Genomic DNA, 19,325 nt, shown 5'->3' on the forward strand with positions numbered 1-19,325 from the left:
TCAACCAAGAATCACTGTTCGTGACTGCTCCTTGCACGTGACCCATTTCCTTCAACACAACCAGCAATGGCACATCAAGTTCTCTTAATTCGAATATCTCTGCCTTTTCTTTCTGTTACCAGTCAGCGGAAACTGCTTTAAAAGGGATTGTCTGGTAGAGTCAGTTTCACCTGGATGGATGGATAATCTCTATTATCTTAAGGTCAACAGTTTAGGGATTTTTCTACATGTGCAAAATCCCTTCACAGCAGTACCTATATTAATGTTTGATTGAATAACCACCAAATGGAAATCTTGGGAAGAGGGCATCTTTAGAATTCTGCCTGCCATAATAAGCAACACTGATATTTAAGAAAATGAGTGAAATGTGTGTTATGTTAGAGGATGATAAGTGCCATAGAAAAAATAAAACAAGTAGGGTATAAAAAAACTCTCACATGTAAAAATACTGTAAGCTCAAAATCTATAGGTTAGAAACATAAGACAAGCCCAAGGAGACTTGGGCCTCTGAAGGTGACAGGCTAAAAGGAACATTGAGAATCCCCCTGGAGTTTAAAGCAGAAAGTAATAAAATAGAGCTGAATTATATCTGAGAGGAAAAAGAGGGCAAGATCTTGGGAGGAGCACTTAACATATGATGACTCTCCTCTTGACCCCTGTCAATTGCTGCTGTCCATAGTCCAAGAGAAGAGGGGGCATCTTGTAAAAAATATAACCTAAGCTAGGCCAATATAAGAAAAATACAAATAGAAGCTGTACACATCCTCAGATGCATCTTCTTCCTGCACACCTAAATGTGGTATTTATTATTCCAACTCATGTTATTATACTGATCCTTAAAATAGAAACCATACATCAGAACAGTCAAAGGACTCAAAAAACAGATGAACTGTGCTGAAGTATAGCATGCAAGATAATCTATTTAAGGTCAAACCCATTTAACACCAGTTTTTTCAAACCCGTATGTTTCAAGTTGTAACACAGACCAACTGATCAAATAGTAATCCTATAGAGGCTCATATATTTTAAAGGTATGGCATTGGTCTTCCAGCACCTTCTCATTTTACAGGATCAGTTCAGCCCCTGCGAATACCATCCATGAGTAATGCTAGTATCCAAAATGTGATAAATAACCTTCCCTGATTCCTCATTTTGAGACTCCTCATAGTTCCTCACGGTTTGCATTTTCCTTTGTTGTGGCAAGGTAACAAACCTACTACAGTCACCAGAGTGACTTTGATGGTCTTAGCAAGCAGAGCTGCAGCAGGACATGGCCACATCCCTCATTGGCCTTGACAAGGAGCTCACCTCTGTAACAGTGTGGACATCTGCGATACCTGGAGTCTTCCCCGACTGAGGCCACCTGCCTGTGAATGTAAGTTTTATGCTTCATTTGTGCTTCAGTTATTTCATAGAGTCCTCAGTATTGTGTTTTCTTCTCCATTCTGGGAAAAGAATCCCCCAGATTTGTTGGTCATTGGTCAAAGGTATACTCAATATCCTTTGCATGGATCTTTCAAAGCATTAATATACCACTAACTACTATCTCTACCTGTCTGTTGTCTATAAGGATTTATGTCTCTAATAAGGTTCAACAAATGTTTTTCTGTAAAAGGCCAGGTGGTAAATATTTATGTTCTCTGGATCAGACAGTCTTTGCTGTAACTACTCAAATCTGTATTGTAGCCTGAAAACTGCAAACAATAGGTAATGAGTGCACAAGGCTGTGTTCCAATAAAACTTTATTTACACAAATGGATGTTGGTCTGGATTTAACCTTCTGGCTATAGTTTGCTGACCCCTGGTTTATTAGATGAAGTTGAAAGGGCAAGAAACAAATAGAGGTTAGAAAAATCATCCTCTCAAATGGAAAGAAGCTGATGATTTCAAAATATCATGTCACACTTTGAAAACTTTATAAGGACATTCTTCAGTATTGTCTTCATGTTTCTGAGAATAGTATAATTCCGTCTGTCAGGGCCAGGAACTTCTCTGGGCCATTAGTCTTGGTGACAGTTAATTTTTGGCCAGGTTCTGGAGACACATGGTTTCACAACTGTAATGTTTACTAACTATTGCTGTTTTCATGAGATTTCTTAAGTCAGTGTTCCCTCTAGACTAAAAATCTGCTTTCTTCATAATTCTTGCTGCAATCTTAACTCAAAGATAAATCTCTTTATTTAAAAAAAAAAATTTATTTATTTACTTATCTGTGCAAGGTCTTAGCTGCAACATTCAGGATCTTTAGTTGAAGCATGCGAACTCTTAGTTATGTCATGGGATCTAGTTCCCTGACCATGGATGGAAACCTGGCCCTCTGCACTGGGAGCATGGAGTCTTAGCCACTGGACCACCAGGGAAGTCCCTGCAGATCTCTTTACTCAGCACAATTTCACAAAGGGCAATTTGGAATTGCTGTGACAGTAGTAGGAACTTTTGTTATGAACAAAGATCTTCATTTGAAAGGCTCCATAAAACAAGCATTCAGTAAATGAGATTTTAAAGTCTCTTACAATCTACAGGAGCTCAGGTTTTAATTGATACATAGGATTTATATTAATTGAAAATGAAAAAAATTCATAATTTTTTTAAAGTTTACCTTTTTAAAATTTAATGTGTTAAGTGTTAAAGAAATTTCTTTTCTCCACAAAATAGCTCCATTAAAAGCTAGTCAGTAATTTTTTTTAATTTTTCTCATTTAGTGTCATTTACTAGTGAAAAGCATCCATTGCCCCCCACGAATCCAGAACAATAAATTTCTTCAATCACAAGCTTCTAACCACATTACTACCAATAATACTACTACTAAGTCACTTCAGTCGTGTACGACTCTGTACGACCCCATGAATCTCGAGTCTGTGATGCCATCCAGCCATTTCATCCTCTATCATCCCCTTCTCCTCCTGCCCCTAATCCTTCCCAGTATCAGAGTCTTTTCCAATGAGTCAACTCTTCGCATGAGGTGGCCAAAGTATTGGAGTTTCAGCTTTAGCATCAGTCCTTCCAAAGAACACCCAGGACTGATCTCCTTTAGCATGGACTGGTTGGATCTCCTTGCAGTCCAAGGGACTCTCAAGAGTCTTCTCTAACACCACAGTTCAAAAGCATCAATTCTTCAGTGCTCAGCTTTCTTCACAGTTCAAATTTCACATCTATACATGACCACTAGAAAAACCATAGCCTTGACTAGACGAACCTTTGTTGGCAAAGCAATGTCTCTGCTTTTGAATATGCTATCTAGGTTGGTCATAACTTTCCTTCTAAGGAGTAAGCGGCTTTTAATTTCATGGCTGCAATCACCATCTGCAGTGATTTGGGAGCCCCAAAAAATAAATTCTAAAATTCAATGAATTAAGGTAATATCCTTGATTGTGGTTAGATATTAAAAGAAAAATGTGATATTCAGAAGTTTTTAATGTAACTTAGAATCTTTTAAAATATGATTAATAAATACAGAGTTTATAATTTTATTTTAAAAAGTTAATTTAGTATGTTTCTGATAAGTAGAATTTTTTTAAATAAGAGTTACTAATATTCATTTTAAAACATCTTTGTTTTCTTTCTAATTCTATCACAGTATACATGATATTCTACTTTGTATAGGAATAAGAATTATATGAGTTCCTTATATATTTTGAATACTAACCCCCATCATATATGTGGTTTACAAATATTTTCTCCCATTCTGTAAGTCGATTTTTTATTTTGATGATCATTATTTTCCTATGCAAAAGATTTTTAGTTTGATATAGTCTTACTTTTTTAACTTTGTTTTTGTTGCCTTATGCTTTTGTTGTCATTTCCATAAAATCATTGCAAAGACCAGTGTCAAAGAGCTTGTTAAGTTTTGCTTTCTTCTAGATATTTTATGGTTTTGGTTTTGTGTTTAAGTTAACCAATTTCAAGGTAATTTTTGTGAATGATGTGAGATATGGATCCAGTTTCATTCTTTTGCATGTGAATATTCAGTTTCCCCAGCACCATTTATTGAAGACTATCTTTTCTCCATAGAGTATTAGCCAAAGATCAGTTGACCGTATATGCATGGATGTATTTCTGGGCCTTCAGTTCTGTTCCATTGGTTTATGTGTCTGTTTTTATGCAAGTACCATACTTTTTTTGATAACTTTAGCTTTATAATACAGTTGAAGTCAGAAAGTGTGATGCCTCCAGCTTCATTGTTTCTTTAGTGTTGCTTTAGTTATTTGGGGTCTTTTTTGTTACAAGTTTTAGAATTATTTGTCCCAGTTTGATAAAAAATGTTATTACATTCCATATCAAAAAATCAAACAGCTCAAAAAATAGTCAAATGACCTGAGTAGACATTTTCCCAAAGATCTTCTAATGGCCAACAGATACATCAAAAGGTGCTCAACATTATGAATCATCAAGGAAACGAAAACTACAATGAGACATCTCCTTTACACCTGTTAGAATGGCTGTCACAAAAAAAGACAAGACAAAAAGTGCTGGTGAGGATGTGGAGAACAGGGAACTCTTGTCCATTGTTGGTGAAAATATAAGTTGGTACAGCCATAATGGAAAACACTATAACAGTTTCTCAAAAAATTAGAAATAGAGCTACCACATAGTCCATCAATCTTACTTCTGGGTACATAGCTGAACGTAGTTAAATAAGTTATCTCGTAGAGGAGTCTGCACTCCCGCATTCACTGCAACATTATTTGCAAAAGCTGAGACATAAAAACAGCCTAATGTCTATCATGGAAGAATGAGCAGTTTATCTAGGAAAAGAGATAAAAAGAAAATATTTTGTTTGAAAGAAAAAGGTCTGGTTGTACCAAAATATGAAAGAAAATAATGCAATGTACTTGAAGATATGTAAAAAGTGTAGAAAGTATGAACAAAATGTACTCTGTGCACCTGGGTTATAATAAATGCAAATAAGTTAGAAGCAGCAAAATGTATTAAAGTTTAGCAAAATTTGCTAAATATGATAGGTTCATTTACAAGGAAACAAGAAGTTTTGTGATTCCTTTACTGCAAATGTTTAAATTTATAATATGAAAGTAAAAAAAGGAGTGACTAGAATTTGAGTTTTTTCTCTGTTAGATACTGGTTATTCTGTGCCCAGATAGCAGTTTCCTTTTATCACAAATATATTTACCCATGATGGAAATGTAAATTTTGAGACAGTTTTTAGTTTTAGCTTGTATAGATTTGAACTTGCACTTGAAATCTATACATTTCACTGTGTCTGTTATATCTTAACGAAACCAATCAATCAATCAATTATATAAACACTTGAGGTATAATGCCCTACTTCCTGTCCCATCCTTACCCCACTGCCCAGCTCCAGTCCTTGCATATTCTATTCCCAATGGCCTTCCCATGAAGAGGTCCTTGGCTCACAGAAGCTCTAGTTACCCTCTGCCCTTTTCCATTCTGTGCGCTTTGTTCAACTTCACCACAACACATTATTTCAACACGCATGTTTTTAGTAAGAATGGCTAACAAAGCAATGTTAAAATAGTGAGATGTTGAAACAGATTTTCAAGCATTCTCTAATTAAGCTTATATTTGTTTAGGAACTTCAGGAAAAAGTAGAATGACACTTCAGCAGTAAAGAAGCTTAAGTTAAGAATGAACAGTGCCAGGGAAAGTGAATAAGGTCGACAGTGCACAGGAATTTTTTTAGCGTTTCTAGTGTTTTTGAGGTTGAAAATAAATAATGTCCATATAAATCTTAGCCTCGCCTCAAAAAATTTCAAGCTAGGTGTATCACAGAAGTCAACCTGTGAGGAGCTCAATAAAGGAAATCTAACAAGGCACCACACAGAGTAAACTGAGTCCCTGAAGAAAAATGTACTTAGTACAAAGAGAAATACAAATTATGATCAAATTACATCCAATCTGTTTAAATATCAGCTTTTCATTCTCATATTTGACTTTTAGAAATCTTCACTTTGCCACTTACTAAGTGTAAAATGGGAACTTAGTATATATTATTTATTTAAAGGTCACATGAAATGTATAAAATCCAACAGCTATAAAGTTATTGAACTGAGAACTTTCATCCAAGAAAATCAGAGAATTCGGTTTTAAATCCTTTTTGTTCAATTACTATAGGAACAAAAACACTATTTTCATTTGTAAATGTCCACACTACAACAAAGTAGGGTAAGTGACAATACAGGATAAAAAAAAGCACTCAGCTCTAATTACCTTTATTAAGATTTCTCTCCTTGAAATCAGAGCTGACTACCTAAGTCTAATGACTTCATAAATAATGGCAATCAATAGTAATGTCCTTTGAAATTAAGACTATATAGATTTATTAACCTTTTATTTATCTTTAAAGAATTAAAATCCATTTTCATGAAACATAATTTGTCTCCAAAGAAAATAAAGACTTCATATGACTGGAATCCAGATATACAAATGAACAAGCAGGTCATAACAGGATTTTTGAGGTTTTGTTTATGGATGAAAAAACTTATAAATTGATTACTAGAGGCTAAGACAAAGAGCTTGAAAATCTGAGAACAAAATTTCATCATGTTTTTTATAAATGCTATTATAGCAACACATTTCAAATGATAAGCAAATATGATATATATTGCAGAAGAGAAACACATTAAAGGTGAATTAAAAGAAGTGTAATTAAAATAGATTTTAACTCATAATAAAAAAAAAAACCCTGATGATAGAGAAACTATACGAATAGGTTGATTAATGAAAACAGCTTTACAAAAATTTAATTTGAAGTGACAATTTCACTAATGTGAAATATAAATGGCATGAAAAGGCAGTATACATACATAAGAAGACAAGTTAAGAGAGAAAATAATATGCAAGAACACCCTCAAATATATTTATTACATTAACAAAAAACAAAACAAAGGTACATAAAGAACAATAATAAAAATGATGTTTTCTCCTTATGATTTACAAAGAAGCTCCAATGATAACTTTGTTAAATTCCCTACCTACAGCTGCTAAAAATGTGACCTGAGGCATTCCATTAATTCTTCTCCATTTCAGTATGGCTTGAGCATTTCAGATGCAGTTTATCTAACTGTATACTTCATAGAAGAACCTTACGTCACATGAAGAAAACGATCACATGACTCAAGAGTAACTTTTTGTTGTAACCACTCTATAGAAGCAAGGTGGTGGTTTAGTTGCTAAGTCATGCTGGACTCTTGTGATCCCATGGACTATAGCCCACCAGGTTCCTCTGTCCATTGGATTTCCAGGCAAGAATACTGGAGTTGGTTGCCATTTCCTTCCAATAGAAGCAAGGTAGTCCCCACCTAAAATTCAGTTAAGATGTCCAAACCATGGATGCCCATACATGCCATGAGAGTATAAAAGGGTTTTTTTTTTTTTCCTTTACTCAATAAAGGTAACTTTCTGAAAAGAGGAAGTCAGACTTAGCAAATTGTTCTGAAAATTATTTAAGAAGGCAGGGAAAGGAAATTGGCTTGCTGTTTTTATAATGAGTAGGGAGCGGATAAGATGCACCTATGCAGGTGCATCTTTGGACTTCTTGCTAGAGCTAAAGGGAGTCAGGTCAGTCACTCAGTCATGTCCGACTATTTATGACCCCATGGACTGCAGCCTATAGAGAATAGGCTGCAGTTAACCCACTGAGAAACTAGGAAATTAATATGAGTAAACAAAATGTCCGTTATTACCATAAACTTTATGATTAATAATGACATGAGTATTGTTAATAATATTCCGTCTTTGAGGAGATGATAGGTTTTATTTTTTCTGTTGATTTTTGTCAGTGTAACTGATGCTGATTTTCCTTCTAAAAGTTCATGAAACATTAGCACTGCTACCTCTTAAATTTGCCTGAGAATATTTATTAGAATAAAGATGAGTTTTTACTGAACATCTGTCAACCCAAATCATTACTGTAATAACCTTGCAAGTGCTTATAACCTAACTTTTATTTATACTCTTAATAATGTCTTCAAAAGCTAAAATTAAATTTATCAACACTTTTATTTTTCATTTATAATGAATTTACAGCTTTCTAAAAGTCACATGTAATGGCAAAATTTTTCAAGTGGTAGAATGAGTCCTATAGTTGCAAGTGGCAGTCTTATAATTCAAATGAGACTATGCAATTATTCTAAAAACATGCCCTGAGTATATATAACATATCATGAAGTTGTGTTAAATACTGGAAGCTCAGAGATGACGAAGGAACTTGGGTTTTTTTTTGTTTTTTTGTTTTTAATTTTATTTTATTTTTAAACTTTACAAATTGTATTAGTTTTGCCAAATATCAAAATGAATCCACCACACGTATACATGTGTTCCCCATCCTGAACCCTCCTCCCTCCCCCCTCCCCACACCATCCTTCTGGGTCATCCCAATGCACTAGCCCCAAGCATCTAGTATCGTGCATCGAACCTGGACTGGCAACTCATTTCATACATGATATTATCACTGAGGATCTCAGAGAAAAGGAACTGGAGTGTGATAAGGGCTTTAATAGTATCTGAAGTATTAGTGTGTCATGTAAAGAGCATCAGTTCAGTTTAGTTCAGTTGTTCAGTCGTGTCCAATTCTTTGTGACCCCATGAATTGCAGCACGCCAGGCTTCCCTGTCCATCACCAACTCCCGGAGTTCACTCAAACTCACGTCCATTGAATCAGTGATGTCATCCAGCCATCTCATCCTCTGTCCTCCCCTTCTCCTCCTGCCCCCAATCCCTCCCAGCATCAGAGTCTTTTCCAATGAGTCAACTCTTCACATAAGGTGGCCAAAGTGCTGGAGTTTCAGCTTTAGCATCAGTCCTTCCAAAGAAATCCCAGGGCTGATCTCCTTCAGAATGGACTGGTTGGATCTCCTTGCAGTCCAAGGGACTCTCAAGAGTCTTCTCCAACACCACGGTTCAAAAGCATCAATTCTTCGGTGTTCAGCTTTCTTCACAGTCCGACTCTCACATCCATACATGACCACTGGAAAAACCATAGCCTGGACTAGATGGACCTTTGTTGGCAAAGAAATGTCTCTGCTTTTGAATATGCTATCTAGGTTGGTCATAGCTTTCCTTCCAAGGAGTAAGCGTCTTTTAATTTCATGGCTGCAGTCACCAACTGCAGTGATTTTGGAGTCCAGAAAAATAAAGTCTGACACTGTTTCCACTGTTTCCCCATCTATTTGTCATGAAGTGATGGGGCCAGATGCCATGATCTTAGTTTTCTGAATGTTGAGCTTTAACCCAGCTTTTTCACTCCTCTTTCACTTTCATCAAGAGGCTTTTTAGTTGCTCTTCACATTCCGCCATAATGGTGGTGTCATCTACATATCTGAGGTTATTGATATTTCAACCAGCAATCTTGATTCCAATATGTGCTTCTTCCAGCCCAGCATTTCTCATGATGTACTCTGCATATAAGTTAAATAAGCAGGGTGACAATATACAGCCTTGATATACTCCTTTTCCTATTTGGAACCAGTCTGTCGTTCCATGTCCAGTTCTAACTGTTGCTTCCTGACCTACATACAGATTTCTCAAGAGGCAGATTAGGTAGTCTGGTATTCCCATCTCTTTCAGAATTTTCCACAGTTGATTGTGATCCACAGGGTCAAAGGCTTTGGCATAGTCAATAAAGCAGAAATAGATATTTTTCTGGAACTCTCTTGCTTTTTCCATGATCCAGTGGATGTTGGCAATTTGATCCCTGGTTCCTCTGCCTTTTCTAAAACCAGCTTGAACATCTGGAAGCTTCATGTATTGCTCAAGCCTGGCTTGGAGAATTTTGAGCATTACTTTACTAGCGTGTGAGATGAGTGCAATTGTGCAGTAGTTTGAGCATTCTTTGGCATTGCCTTTCTTTGGGATTGGAGTGAAAACTGACAATTTTCCAGTCCTGTGGCCACTGCTGAGTTTTCCAAATTTGCTGGCACATTGAGTGAAGCACTTTCACAGCATCATCTTTCAGGATTTGAAAAAGCTCACTGGAATTCCATCACCTCCACTAGGTTTTTTTGTAGTGATGTTTTATGTCATTCACATTCCAGGATGTCTGGGTCTAGGTCAGTGATCACACCATCATGATTATCTTAGTCGTGAAGATCTTTTTTGTATGGTTCTTCTGTGGATTCTTGCCACCTCTTAAAATCTTCTGCTTCTGTTAGGTCCATACCATTTCTGTCCTTTATTGAGCCCATCTTTGCATGAAATGTTCCCTTGGTAGCTCTAATTTTCTTGAAGAAATCTCTAGTCTTTCCCATTCTTTTGTTGTCCTCTATTTCTTTGCATTGATCATTGAGGAAGGCTTTCTTATCTCTTCTTGCTATTCTTTGGAACTCTGCATTGAGATGCGTGTATCTTTCCTTTTCTCCTTTGCTTTTGCTTCTCTTCTTTCATAGCTATTTATAAGGCCTCTCCATACAGCCCTTTTGCTTTTTGCATTTCTTTTCCATGAGAATGGTCTTGATCCCTCTCTCCTGGACAATGTCACGAACCTCTGTACATAGTTCATCAGGCGCTCTATCTATCAGATCTAGGCCCTTAAATCTATTTCTCACTTCCACTGTATAATAATCATAAGGGATTTGATTTAGGTCATACCTGAATGGTCTCATGGTTTTCCCTACTGTCTTCAATTTAAGTCTGAATCTGTCAATAAGAAGTTCATGATCTGAACCACAGTCTGCTCCCAGTCTTGTTTTTGCTGACTGTATAGAGCTTCTCCATCTTTGGCTGCAAAGAATATAATCAATCTGATTTCAGTGTTGACCATCTGATGATGTCCATGTGTAGAGTCTTCTCTTGTGTTGTTGGAAGAGGGTGTTTGCTATGACCAGTGTGTTCTCTTCGCAAAACTCTATTAGCCTTTGCCCTGCTTCATTCCTTATTCCAAGGCTAAATTTGCCTGTTACTCCAGGTATTTCTTGACTTCCTACTTTTGCATTCCAGTCCCCTATAATGAAAACAATATTTTTTGGGGTGTTAGTTCTAAAAGGTCTTGTAGGTCTTCATAGAACCATTCAACTTCAGCTTCTTCAGCATTACTGGTTGGGGCATAGACTTGGATTACTATGATATTGAATGGTTTGCCTTGGAAATGAACAGAGATCATTCCGTCGTTTTTGAGATTGCATCCAAGCACTGCATTTCAGACTCTTTTGTTGACCATGATGGCTACTCCATTTCTTCTAAGGGATTCCTGCTCACAGTAGTAGATATAATGGTCATCCGAGTTAAATTCACCCATTCCAGTCCATTTTAGTTTGCTGTTTCCTAGAATGTCAATGTTCACTCTTGCCATCTCCTGTTTGACCACTTCCAATTTGCCTTGATTCATGGACTTAACATTCAGGTTCCTATGCAATATTACTCTTTACAGCATAGGACCTTGCATCTATCACCAGTCACATCCACAACTGGGTGTTGTTTTTGCTTTGGCTCCATCCCTTCATTCTTTCTGGAGTTATTTCTCCACTGATCTCCAGTAGCATATTGGGCACCTACTGACCTAGGAAGTTTCTCTTTCAGTATCCTATCATTTTGCCTTTTCATACTGTTCATGGGGTTCTCAAGGCAAGAATACTGAAGTGGTTTGCCATTCCCTTCTCCAGTGGACCACATTCTGTCAGACCTCTCCACCACGACCCGCCCGTCTTGGGTGGCCCCACATGGCATGGCTTAGTTTCATTGAGTTAGACAAGGCTGTGGTCCGTGTGATTAGATTGACCAGTTTTCTGTGATTTTGCTTTCAGTGCGTCTGCCCTCTGATTCCTTCTCATAACACCTACCACCTTACTTGGATTTCTCTACCTTGGACATGGGGTATCTTTTCACGGCTGCTCCAGCAAAGTGCAGCTGCAGCTCCTTACCTGGTTAAGAGTATGCTGCTGCTAAGTCGCTTCAGTCGTGTCTGACTTGTGCAACCCCATAGATGGCAGCCCACCAGGCTAACCCATCCCTGGATTCTCCAGGCAAGAACACTAGAGTGGGTTGCCAGATTCTCCAGTCAGGAACACTGGTGTGGGTTGCCATTTCCTTTTCCAATGTATGAAAGTGAAAAGTTAAAGGGAAGTCACTCAGTCGTGTTCAACTCTTAGTGACCCCATGGACTGCAGCCTACCAGGATCCTCCGTCCATGGGATTTGCCAGGCAAGAGTACTGGAGTGAGGTGCCATTGCCTTCTCCAGGTAAAGAGTATAAACAGACATAATTAATTTTTCTAGGCTTGATAATAGCTGATGTTTATTGACATATAACAATGTTGTGCTTTTCAGATGAGGTGACAATTGTCTTAAGTCTTACAATAACTTACTTCAATTTAGAATACGGAACAGAAATATATGCTGATGATATTAGTAACTGCTTTCACCTCCCACCAGCTACTATTTTTCTCCAAGCCTATGAAGATAACCCAAATGAGGCAAAATACATTATGTTTGAGAGTCTCCATTTGGAACCTGATACACTTGCACTGACCTCCTTGGACAGAAATGCTGGTTACCTTTATTGAAGCCTAAAAAAAATTTTTAATTCCTACCAATGACTCTGATTTCAACTTAACTATTAGGAAATATTTATTGTGGGTAGAGAACAAATTTATTTGTATTTTAAACACAAATTATTTTTGCCTTAAGATTTATAGTCTATAACATTAATTTTACAAAAAATAGTTTTACTTCCTAGGCTGAAATCTAAACAATCTACAAGTAATTAAAAATATTTAAATGTTTTCAAACTATCTAGTTTCTTAGAGATTCACAGAAACATAAATTTAAAAATAATAAGTATTTATGTTATTTTAATGTATGCAAAGCATGATGAAAAGCATGATGATTGAAAAGCAAAAAAAAAAAAAAAACTTTTGAAAGTCAAAAATTCATATTAGTGTAGAGAATTCTCAAAAATTTAAAAATAGAACTTGCATATGGGATGCAGCAATTCCACTTTTGAGAATATCCAAAGGAAACAAAAATAGTAATTCAAAAAGATATTTGCACCTCATATTTATAGCAGCACCTTTACTATAGTCAAAACATGGGAACAACCTAAATGCCCATTAATGGATGAATGGATAACTAAGGTGAACAGATAGATATATTTAGCCATACAAAATGAGGAAATCCTACTATTTGTGATAACATGGAAAGACCTTGAAGGCATTATGCCAAGTAAAATGTCGGACAAAAATCAATATTGTATGATCTCACTTATATGTGGAATCTAAAATAAAGAAATTTATAGGAAAAGAGATCAGACATGTGGTTGCCAGAGGTAGAGCAAAGGAAGAGGGTGAATTTGTAGAAGGTGGTCAAAAAGTACAAATTCCCAGTTTTAAGACAAATGTAGGGATGTGATGTACAACATAATGACTATAGTTAACACTGCTGTGTGGTATATAGTAAAGTTTGTTAATAAAGTAAATTTAAGAGTTCTCATTACAAGGAAATTTTTTTTTCTTCTTTTTTCTTTTTATTGTATCTATTTGAGATGGTGAATGTTAGCTGAACTTGTGATAATCACTTCACAATATGGTTGAATATATTAGACCATCATACTGAATGCCTTAAACTTTAACAGTGATATACATCAATTAGTTCTCAATAAAACTGGGGGAAAAAATCCTTGTTAGAAATTTCAATGTATAAACAGTATCCTTGATTGTCTATTTTTAAGGCACCTTATAGGATGGTTGGAAAGTGGAATCCAGTTGATATATGATGTTTAAATGCCTATTCATTGAAATAACTACTGATAATATTTTAAGATTTTTATTGAAAGAGATCAAAATGTCTTAGGTAAATAAGGAGAATCTGAAGAGAAAAGAAGTCTCCTTGGAGACAAAAGTTAGATATTCTTACCACTTCTCCCTGAGATTCTAAATTATTACAGCCCCACTGTGGTGAGAATAATAGGTCCATGTAGTTAAGAAAAGAAATCACTGTGGAAGAAGAAGGAGACATGACCAACAGAACTATTAATAGTACTGCACCGAGTAGAAAAAGAGATGGTCATTCTAAGTCAGAGACCTCACCTAATGCAGTTAGGGGAAAAACTTAACTCTGAAAATGTGGTAGTGTCAATGAATCTAGAGTTTTTTGTTTTTTGTTTTTAACTTTTTGTTTTATATAGGAGTATGTCTGATTAACAATGTTGTGATAGTTTCAAGTGGACAACAGAGGAACGTGGCCATATATTTACATATGTACATTCTCTCCCAGACTCTCCTCCTATCCAGACTGCCACATAACATTGAGCCAGGTTTCCTATTCTATACAGTAGGACCTTGTTAGTGACCCATTTTAAATATAGCAGTGTGTACATGTCAATCCCAAATTCCCTAGCTATCCCTTCCCCCTACAGAGTTTGTTTTTAATATTAGGAATTTAAGTCAGTTTGGGCATGGGTGCCACTTTTAGCTGAACGTCATCCTGAAGTGGGGGAAATCATTTTATTTCACATATTGACACTTTCCTGTCATCTGAGCATCATTTCACACTAAAGATGGAGGAGATGGCCTCTTCTGGAGTTCTGATAGATGCTATGATGTAAGAGCATGACCAACAGTCCTGCAGCAAGCAACTGCCTTAAGTCTGTATGGGTTTCAGCTGTCTAATCTTGGTTCTAATCTAAGTGGTTCAATGATTCTTTAGTTAAGGAGATCATTCAAGGAAAGGTTGCTTCTCAGAAAAACTGAGGAATCCTCTTTGTCCATGTGAGTTCCTTTCCTAGCATGATGAGACAGAAAACAGTAGGACTATCTTTGGGGATGTTATTAAGCACCCACACATTGCTGGATGTACTAAGGAAAGAGACACATAACTGATCACTGAGCTTTAAGGCTCCTTGGGTGGAAATGGAATGTTGTTCTTACCCTGATCTGCAAATCAAAACATTATAGTTGCTGCTAAAAATTGTTTTTACCTTACAGGTTTCATTATATTTTCTCCATGAAAATATAATTTGTGTTTCATTATATCAAATATAAAACAGGTTTCATTGTATTTTACAAGTTTCATTATATTTTCATTATATTTGTTAAAAGCAAATTTCATTTGACTTTTTTTGTCTCTTCTTTTTTGCTATCAAGTTTCCAGGGGTACCAGTTGACTAGCGATTAACTGGTGGGTGGAAATAATTCTGAAGGTAGACATGCAAATGATTCACTTACTTCTGAAGGGTAAAAATCTATTAATAGAAGTAATTGTTGTGTGAGTATCATATTTATGTTCATTACAATAATTGTAAAGAAAATGAATGCTTCCAAATTTTTTCCTCATGCATTTAGAACCAAAGTAAGCAATAAAATAAAAACCAACCACTTCAATAATGTAGAACAAAACACCAACAAACTATTTCTTCTCTTCTGAGCACATATTTTGCGGTCCTGAACAAAGGCAGTAATACTCTGTTGTTTTGCTGTCATTGAACATCATATTATATCCCTTTGGATTAAAATACTCATCTCTAACAATAACCATGCATGCATGCTAAGTTACTTCTATCGTGTCTGACTCTGTGCAACCCTATGACTGCAGCCTGCCAGGCTCCTCTGTATATGGGATTCTCCAGGCAAGAATACTGGAGTGGGTTGCCATGCCCTCCTCCAAGGGATCTTCCCAACCCAGGAATCGAACCTGTGTCCCTTACCATGGCACCAGGTGGCCAAAGTAGTGGAGTTTCAGCTTTAGCATCAGCCCTTCTAGTGAATATTCAGGGTTGATTTCCTTTATGATTGACTCTTTTGGTCTCTTACATCTACGTCTATTTACATTGGCAGGTGGATCCTTTACCACAAGCACCACCTGGGAAACCCATAACAACAAAAAACAGTGTTTCCTTAATGTGGGAATCTTTGTAATTGTTATGATGATCAGATGACCATTGTGGTTTCTGCCTTAAATATTTTTAAGGCTGTTGATGTTTTTCACCTGCTGGCTCTAACAGAAAGAATAGTGTTTGATGCATAATGTTTCCATGGAAGCCACTACATAAAAGCAAACAGATCAACCTAATAAAAATTTAGTTCAGATGTCAAGGTGCCACATATTCACCAATAAGATATAAAAAGCATTATTAATAGTGTAAGTCTTCCTGGGAAGAGCATAATAGTATTCAAAAGTGCCCTGAAATGACTTCATATAGGGATATGAGACTGGCTCATCTTTTATGGTTATTAGAGCAGGCCTGGTGGGAGGTTTCCCACAAACCTTGCATGGCTTGCATAGTTTGAACTTGCTGCTGGTGCCAAAGGAGAGAGCAGCCAGATTGTCTTACAAGATTGCTCAGATGGGGAGCAGAGGCTGAAGGGGGAGTGATGAAGTTTGTAATCGGTCTGTCATCAAACATCAAAAATGGAGTCAGTCTCTTTATTGCAATTCATCTTGTTGTTTGATGATGAAAATATGCCAGGTTTTATTTAATTGAATTTGAACCTAAGATGTTTTGTTGCCCTGTGAGACCTGTAAGCCCAATGCTGACAAGGGAGATAAAAAGTCCTTTGTGTGTCTTAGTTAAGAGTGCAACAATATATATTTTAAGAAGTAAGATGAGTACCCTGGTCACTCTTAATGATATCTAAACTCAGAAAGCATTGAGAAGTATATTGATGAGGTCTTACAATGTGTTTTTTGTGTGGGTAGAAATATATGTGATCTGGAATTATATTTTGTGTATCTGTGAGGCAAGAGTTTCTTTATCCCAAAGGCAACAAGCAATATTGGATAAAGCATTGTTGTTGCTGACATTGACTGAGCCAGATAGCAAGACTGTTGACAATGGCCAATAAAAACATACAGATGGGACCTGGAGCCAATCCAATGCCAAGATCATTGACCGAAGTTCAGCCAATTGTGAACTTTTTTATCACATTGTGATAACCCTTGGGTTTCATTACTAATCAGAAATATGCTGCTTAAGGGTTTCCCTGGTGGCTCAGATGGTAAAGAATCTGCCTGCAATGTGGGAGACCTGGGTTGGGAAGATCCCCTGGAAAAGGGAACAACTACCCACTCCAGTGGTATTCTCGCTTGGAGAATTCATGGACAGAGGAGTCTGGCATGCTATAGTCTAAGGAGTTGCGAAGAGTCAGGCATGACTGAGCGACTTTCACTACTCACTATACTGGTTAAGGGGTAAGAAGCAGCAGCACTCCAGCAAGCTCTGTCATGTATGAGGATTTGCTGCCATACTTAAAGAATAAAACACCATTTGCTATTCACTCCATTCCATGAGTCTCTCCAAACAGAGGGGTGGGAGAAAGAATGACCACCTATAACACCTTGGTACCTGACAATGGCAGAGAAGGCAATGACACCCCACTCCAGTACTCTTGCCTGGAGAGTCCCATGGATGGAGGAGCCTGGTGGGCTGCAGTCCATGGGGTCGCTATGAGTCGGACACGACTGAGCGACTTCACTTTCACTCTTCACTTTCATGCATTGGAGAAGGAAATGGTAACCCACTCCAGAATTCTTGCCTGGAGAATCCCAGGGACAGGGGAGCCTGGTCGGCTGCCATCTCTGGGGTCGCACAGAGTCGGACACGACTGAAGTGACTTGGCAGCACCTGACAATGGACTGTCAAAAAGGAGGCTGTTCTCCCACAGCCAAGATACATCATAAAACCCAGATTTAGCTCTACCTTTTAAAATTTTATCAAGGAGACCTTCCTGGGTACTGTTTTCATGATTAAAAGCATAATGAGCAGCTGGACATGGAACTTCACAGGCTTAAAGCCTATCTGAGATCAGTATACAGCCAGCAAATGATACCCTAGTAGTATGTAGTACTGGAGTCCATGGGCATTTTATGCTCCAAAAGTCTAAGGGAAATTTATTGGCATTGCAGTTGATCTGGTTACTCTAAGAGGTATGAGAGGAGATTGTTAAAACTTCTATGGTGAAGAAGTATCTAGGAGGCATTAAAGGGGAAATGAAAGTTGCTTAGTCACGTCTGACTCTTTGCAACCCCATGGACTATACAGCCCAAGGAATTCTCCAGGCCAGAATACTGGAGTGGGTAGCCATTCCCTTCTCCAGGGCATCTTCCCAACCCAGGGATCGAACCCAGGTCTCCTGCATTGCAGGTGGATTCTTTATCATCTAAGCTACAAGAGAAGGCCTGGAGTCATTAGAGAGTGCCTATTATATTGTAATTTGGATAGATTCTAGAGCCTTTTCTAGTAAAGTATTCCATTCAAAGTGGCTGATTTGTAAGTAGTTTTATACATGGATTTAAGTAAAATTTATAAATTGAGAAGGTGTTGTCTTCAGAACACAAAAAGGTCTAAAAGATGTCTGGCTCATGTTAACATTGCTGGTACTGAGTGGTTAATATTTGTTTCTTGGTAGTGTCAGTGACAGAGCTACATTTGACTGACCAAATAATGTTTTAAATTTTTAACCAAGATGGTGGTTCCCATGCTATGGGTGGGTCAATGGTCCATCTGCTTTTGGTGGAAAAGCTCCTTTGTGACTTTTTTGTGTGTCTTGAATGAGTTTCTCAAATGAATCTCCTTGGAGAAAGATATCATTGATGTGCTATCATAACTCTTCTCCTGGAGAAAGTGGAATGGGGTTAAATTCTTTTCTACTAATATATAGATTGTGAGAGATGGCAGGGATATTGAGGTATTCCAAGGGTAGTCATAGAGAAGGCAATGGCAACCCACTACAGTATTCTTGCCTAGGAAATCCCATGAACAAAGGAAACTGGTGGGCTACAGTTCATGGGGTTGCAAAGAGTTGGACAGAACTGAGCATCTAAGAAAAACATAGCACAAAGGGCAGTCAGGCAAAAATGCAGTTTCTTTGATCTAAAAGTTAACTGCAGTCAAAAGGCATTTGAAATAGGCACTGAAGAGAAATATTAGCCAAATCTATGACTGCAAAGTGTTTATTACTTTCTGTTTGAGTAGAGTCTGGAATTTCAATATTATTTTAAATAAGAGACCTAATGGGGGAAACAATAGTATTGCTTAAATAGTTGCTTAAATCCACAAGGAGACTCCATTCATTCTTTCCAAGTTTAAAATCAGGCCAAATTATCCAGTTAAATGGAGAAATGCCGAAACAAATCTCTCCTTATCAAAATAAATTTTGTAGGAGTTTTAGTCCTTGAAGGCCTGTTTCAATTTATATTGAATCATATTGAAAATTTTAATTGAGTAGGGATAAGGTGAGGTCTATGGAAGACCCCATTTTTGTCAAGCTGATTGTTAAGTGCCAAGACCTAAACATTTAAATATATTACTCATTGGATCAGCATGCCATGCCTAGTAGGAGATATTTTAGAGTAATAGATGCTATAACTATAGGGTATTTTAGACAAGGTATTGGCTGCACTATAGTTAAGGTGAGACTTTTA

The sequence above is a fragment of the Bos grunniens genome, chromosome 5 (genome assembly GCF_055505025.1).
Source record: "Bos grunniens cultivar Pamir isolate PY7600 chromosome 5, Bosgru_T2T1.0, whole genome shotgun sequence".
Lineage (NCBI taxonomy): Eukaryota > Metazoa > Chordata > Mammalia > Artiodactyla > Bovidae > Bos > Bos grunniens.